Source organism: Kryptolebias marmoratus, linkage group LG4 (genome assembly GCF_001649575.2).
Source record: "Kryptolebias marmoratus isolate JLee-2015 linkage group LG4, ASM164957v2, whole genome shotgun sequence".
Classification (NCBI taxonomy): Eukaryota; Metazoa; Chordata; class Actinopteri; order Cyprinodontiformes; family Rivulidae; genus Kryptolebias; species Kryptolebias marmoratus.
The window spans coordinates 29,204,222-29,210,866 of record NC_051433.1 but is presented as its reverse complement, the minus strand read 5'-3'; positions in this window follow the sequence as shown (position 1 = coordinate 29,210,866).

The following is a 6,645-nucleotide window of genomic DNA, read 5'->3' as shown; positions in this document are numbered from 1 at the left end:
CGTAATATCGTTGTTTATCTTCCACTCATTGGGAAAGCTAGCTGGAGTTTTTATAACAATGTGCCGGGAGTCAGGTGTTCTCCCCCGGTGTACCGAACGTGAAACGCTCGGCCAGCTGACAGCTGGCGAGCGGAGCAGGCATGTCCGAAAGTGTCAAAACAATATTGTAATAAGGTCATGTACTGATGAACCGAGCAGATATTTGAGACTTTCAAAGCCACATTCTTGCCTAAAAATGTTGTAAAAAATCATGTTGTGTCACTTAAAGTGTAATATAGCAAAATATACACCGACAGCGGTGCGCGGAGGATCACGTCGAGGGGCGCAGCGCGCCCGGCTGCTCTCGGTCCGCGCCCGAACCTCGGAACCTCAGCCTCTCTGCAGAGCAACGACCCCCGCCCGGCCGACAAATTATTTTAATGGTCTACACTGTTCTAGGCCAAATGGTTAATTTTTTTCACCCTCTTGGTAAAGAACAGTAGAAAATGGCAACTGCCAAATATGAGTTGGGGGTATAACTTGGTGGAAGTATAAATTTATTTGCATCTCAAATTACTCTACATATCTAAAGAGTTGTATGGTATCATTTAAGTAATCTTTGTATATCTGGTCAACCACTTCTAACATCATGCACTCTGCTACCTTTTAGAACTTAGTTTACTGTTTTAAACAACCATTGAATCAGTGACAATATGAAAAAAATGCATGACATTGGCCAGTCATTTTTGTTAGACTGACAGCTCTACTTTAGTGTTTATGGATAGGAATCACATTCTTATTTGTAAATTGACCCACAATGAATCAGAAATTGTGAAAAATGATAGTTTTGTTTTTTAAGTTGGTTTCGTACAGTACAATGTTTAGTGAGGGTGTGGCATGATTTAGATTGAGAGTCTGAGCCCGTTTTGCCTTTTATAAAAAGTTCTGTTTGTTCCCTGAGAATCAGGCTTAGCCCTAAATTGAAAGGATGTGATCTTGTTGTGAGAGGTCAGTGGGCTTGGGGAGGGCTCCCCAACCTAATGTGTGAGTTACCAGGGCAACTGGGTGTCGTCATCAATGAGCTCTCACTGGTGCACTGGAAAGTTGGACTAGAATAGGCCAGCGGTGGGCTCTGAATGGCAGAGCAGGTAGGATTAGATAAGGTCTTTGTCTGGAGAGCATAATGTCTTGCAGTCAGATTTAAAGAGCCCCCACCTTCACCAACCTTACTCCTTATTTGTTTCCTCGTCTCTCTGTGTGCGTCTATATAAGAGCCATGTGTGTACACTGGTGTTAGCATGTGTGTAGTGAAAGTGCCAAAGAAAAAGCAGTGTCGCTTTGTGGCACTCAGCAGCCTTCCCTCTCCTTCACAAGGAAGCCTGTCACTTGGCATTAGTGTTGCCGCACCAGCAATCATCATTCCATGCCTCCTGCTAATTGCAGACACAGCTGGGTCTCAGCAGGACATGCTTTCTCCCTCTCTTTATGCACCCCAGCCCCCTTCGGTCTCTCTCTTTAACTCTCCCTCTCTCTCTCTCACACACACACATATACACACATACAAACACAACTTAGGTCCTTGGTCTTAATGGCAAAACAGATGTTTAACCTCTCCTGTGTTGGGTACAGATGTGGATATTTTCACTAACTCATCAGCTAAAAGGCTGCTTTGACCAATAAGAGGTAAATCTTAACTGAAAGCTATTATTTTGGTAATTATTCTACTTTTGTAAGTAGATTCTTAAAAACAGTGAACTATTTCATTTTGAATGTGAACTTCACTGTTTTTTCATTCATTCATTTTATTGTTCTTCTTATGCATCAAGACACTGTGTTGAGAATAGGTCATATAATTCACTGTGATGCACAAAGTCTCATCTTTTGTTTTTTACCTAAAAATCTTACAAAGATTTTTTAATTCAATTCAATTCAATTCAATTCAATTCAATTCAATAATACTTTATTTATCCCAAAGAGAAATTAAATGTTGTTATAGCTCATAATCCTGGTTTCATTAAAGAGTTGTTATAGATGATGATTACCGTAGGCAGGAAGGATCTCTCATAGCAGTCTGTCTCGATATGTCGTCAGTCCTGGTGTCCTCAAAGGTAAGCTTTGCTGGCCTCCTGCGGAGCCATGATGGCCGAGCTCTGGAAACACAAGTCGGTCTTGAAGTCCTGGGTGATCTTCCAGACCAGGTGCTGGGAGAACAACTTCCAGATGAGCAGCTCGATGGACTTCTGGTAGTAGTGGATCTCCCAGAGAGCCACGGTACCGGGCCTGTAGCGGTGAGGCTTCTTCACTCCACCAGTGGCTGGCGTGTTCCTGCGGGCAGCTTTGGTGGTGAGCTGTTTCCTGGGAGCTTTACCACCAGTGGATCCAGACTGACAAACAGGTGATGTCTAATCAACCAGAAATGGTGGTGGTCGACATGATACAGAAAAGGCAGTGATGATACATGTAGCAAACCCAAGTGACTGTAAAATCAAGAAGAAGAAGCACAAAAATCTTGCAAACTAATAAGGGCTGAAAGAGGAAATAGAGAAAGTGTGGAGAGGCAAGCGCTCACTGGTGCCAGTGATCAGTGGAGACCTTGGTGCTATGATCCTCAAACTGGACGAGTGCCTCCAACAGATCTCTGGTACAATGTCTGACCTCTGCTTCATGTCTCAGCCTTGGTAAACCCACCAGCCTTCTGTCCCTGACTACAAGTTTTGACTGTCGGTTTTCTGTCCATTGTCTGCCTGTGGCTGTTTGGAACTCAGCCTGTTCCTTCTTGAAGCCTGTTTCCAAACCCAGTTCACCTCTGAACCACTTTCCAAGAGGACTTCCATCAACGATGAGTAGTGTTAATCTACCACACTCGCTGAGCTTGTAGAGAGCTTCTGGACAATTACCTGCTCATGAGTCTGTGGATGCTTGCTTGGCATACGGGAGACCCAGGTTTTGAATGCTGCTGTACTCACCCGCTCTACTCCGCTGAATTATCTGGTAGCTGTGTGTCTGCCGAATAAAGGCCTTTTATACAAGTTACCTGGTTCATATCTGCTGCTATTGGGTTCACTCCATACCTGTTTCAGTACAATCTGGACAGCTATGAACCCAGCACGCAATCCTTCACCACTATTTTGCCTTGAGACAATTGAGGACATCTTCTGCTAAAGACAGACAGGCTGCTGAGATCCAGGTCTTCAGTAAAGCCAGAGCCACATCTTTGCCCCCGGTAAATGTTTGCCAACTTTTACCATCACTTCATCCGCAACTGCATCTCTGTGGCAGCCCCTCTCACCACCCCTATCTCTTCCAAAATGCCCTTCCAGTGGTCACCTCCAGCTGCAGCAGCCTTTCAGACCTTCAAGCATCAATCCACCTCATTGCCCGTCCTCCAGGTGCCTACTCTGGATGCCAGTTTGTGGTCGACACCTCAGATTTTGGGGTGGGAGCTGTCTTGTCTCAGCGGTCTGGCACTGACGAAAAGCTTATTTGTTCCTCCAGCCTTGAGGTCAGATGTGCTCCAGTGGGCTCACTCCTCCAAGCTCTCTTGCCACCCTGGTGGTCAACGGACATGGCATGCCCTCCTCCAATGTTTTTGGCAGCCCAACTTGCCGAAGGACTTCCAGGAATTAATCAAGGCCTGTCCAACTTGCTGCTCTTTAGCAGAGGGGAGCTTGCCTTCATGGTCCGATGTGTGTCGGACTGTGGTCCCCAGTTTTCTTCTGTGTTCTGGAGGGAGTCCGCCAGTCTGTCTTCTGTATTCCATCCCCAGACCAATGGACAGACTGAATGCATGAACCAAGAACTGAAAAGTGCACTGCGATGCATGGCCTCTCAGAACCCATCTTCCTTGTCAAAACAACTACTGTGGGTTGAATATGCTCACAACTCCTTTCTCTGCTCTGCCACTGGCCTCTCTCCATTTCAGTGTGCATATGGCTATCAACCACCACTGTACCCAGCCCAAGAAAAGGAGGTTTCCTGTCCATCTATCTAAGTTTTCATCCATCGCTGCAGAACATGGCTTCAAGCTTGCTTCACCCTCGTTGTTCTGTGGGTCACTATGCTGCCGCTGCTGTACTACTGCACTTATCTACCAAGCAGGTCAGCGAGTGTGGCTCTCCTCCCAAGATTTACCTCTCTGGGTGGAGTCCAAAAAGATGGCACCTAAGTTCCAAAGTGTCATCAATCCAGTGGCAGTCCGGTTGAAGATCCCGCGTTCCATGCGAGTTCACCCGACTTTCCATGTGTCTAGGATCAAACCAGTCCACAACAGTTCCTTGATCCCTGCAACACCACCACCTCATTCTCCATGAATGGTCGATGATGGTCCAGTGTATGCAGTGTATTGCCTAATTTGCTCTCGTCTGTGGGGTAGAGGACACCGGTACCTTGTGGACTGGGAGGGTTACGGTCCATAAGAGAGATCCTGGGTTCCTGCTCGCCATATTGTGGACCCCAACCTCGTGGCTGCCTTTCAACGGCAACACCCCAACCAGCCAGCCCCTGAATCTGCTTGTCAGATGACACGCATCCTGCCCCCATCAGTCCGGGATGTTGAAAATCATTCTGTGGGGGAGATGTCAGATGTTGGTTTTGTCCATTTGAACTTCAGCAAGTTGTCTTCACCACTTAACCCTCCTGTTATGTTTGTTTCTGAAGAACAGGAATGATGTTTCCGGGTCAATTTGACCCAGTGGAATGTTTAATCATGCAGTAGTGTCAGAAACCAAAGAAAAAAATCACCAGAAACATTTTTGTATCTGATTATTAACTCCATTACTAATCATTTTAATCAATATTTAGTGAAATGATGTTCTTTAACTCTCACAAATTAAAGACCAATAAGGATATTTTACTCATTTTTCATTAAAATAATGGATATTGATTTTTTTTCTGTCCACTGGAAAAATCTACACAGTAACAAACAATGTTTGTACTTGAAATTGATTTTTTAGATTTTTTTTTTTACATTTAGAATTTTTTGCTTTTCAAGGAATGATGTTTTTAAATTAACTTGAGACACCTATTTTGTTCAGAGTCAAATTGACCCGTTGATTTAAAATCAAGACAAATGAGTCATGAGGATTAGTGTTAAAAATAAACTTTTTATAATCTATGTTTTTGAACCACAAAATGACCAAAATAATAACAAAATATGAATTTAGTAACATGAATACAGTGCATGTGTGTCTATGAGTTTCCACAGTTCACAAGTGATATGTCATCATGTGATAGCAAACACTATGCATTATTTAAAATACACAAAAATGAAAAGGTGGAAAAGAACAAGATGCATATGTTTTTTCATCTACACAGCACATAAGGGACATCTCATCACATTGTGCTTTGTGCAAATAAATTTTGAACATTTCACACATGTCGTGCTCATCTTGATATCCTTAGATGGCTTTTAAACCTGGCACCCCTGAATGCCACTAACCTTTCATCCACTGTGACATTAGGGCCTGGGTTAAAGAGCAGTGGAAGTTGCTCAACCCACTTGTCCCACACTGTCCTAATAGCTTTCAGACACATCCTTGTCTATGTCAACTTCTTGATCGAAGATAAGTTCAGGGCTGTCATATTTTTATTTCTGATGCTCATTTTGTGAAGCTCTGACAGTGACTACATCACATGTGTCTGCAGTGTGTAATGTTTTTAGAACTCCTTTGTGTAGCAGCTTCCGAATGGTCATCAGAATGGGCACACAGACACAAGAAGCAGTTTTCTGGATACTGCACGTTTAATGCACCCTTTAGAACAGCAGCAAGATGCACAAATCAGTGGACACAGTGGATACAGCTCCCAACACAGACGGCTCATTTTAACTGTGGCACTCATACATATAAAAAAACAATAAACAAGAAAAAATTAACTGGATCAATATCCAAAGTAATATGCATAAAACAATGAAATTGATATAATGTAATTTGGCTCAACTCAGTTCCAGACCCATAATATACACTAATTTCACAAATAAATAAAACAAACTGATAGCATCAAACAAAAAATAGCATCAAAACAGTGCAGTACCAGACATTATTTTGGACTAAACTATATAAAAACAAACCTTTAAAACAGCACCAAGAGGCACAAATCAGTGGACACAGTGGATACAGCTGCCAACACAGAAAACTCCCTGCGTTAGCAGAGGGAAAAAAACAGTCAATATCGAGACTACAAAACACACTATTAGTAGGACAAAATCAAATACTGAACTTATGAAAACAGCTACTATAATTTTAGTTTTATATTTCGGCACCTTTTTGGCAACTAAATTTCATTTTTAGCTGCTAGCTTAACTCATAGGGAAATCATGGAGAACCGCAAATCACCAGCACAGACAGCTCATTTTAACTGTGGCAAAATAAGCGATTTTCCACTGAAAGTTTTGAGAATGTTTATACATAAAAAATGAACTTTTTATTATTTATGTTTCCCCCCTCCCCTGCTGAGTGTCCACTCAATGTGGGTTTTGTTTACCCACAGGAACAGAAAAGGTTCCCATCAAAAGTCATAACAACACCTGCATTTCCACAGTTTACTAGTGAGGTAAAGAGAATAGGAAGAGGGTGTGCATCTCTGAATGTATCTTTATATCTGTTTGAGGTGAAATATGTGTCACAGTTGCAAAGAAACAAAAAGTATAAGACATTTTTGACCCTTTTT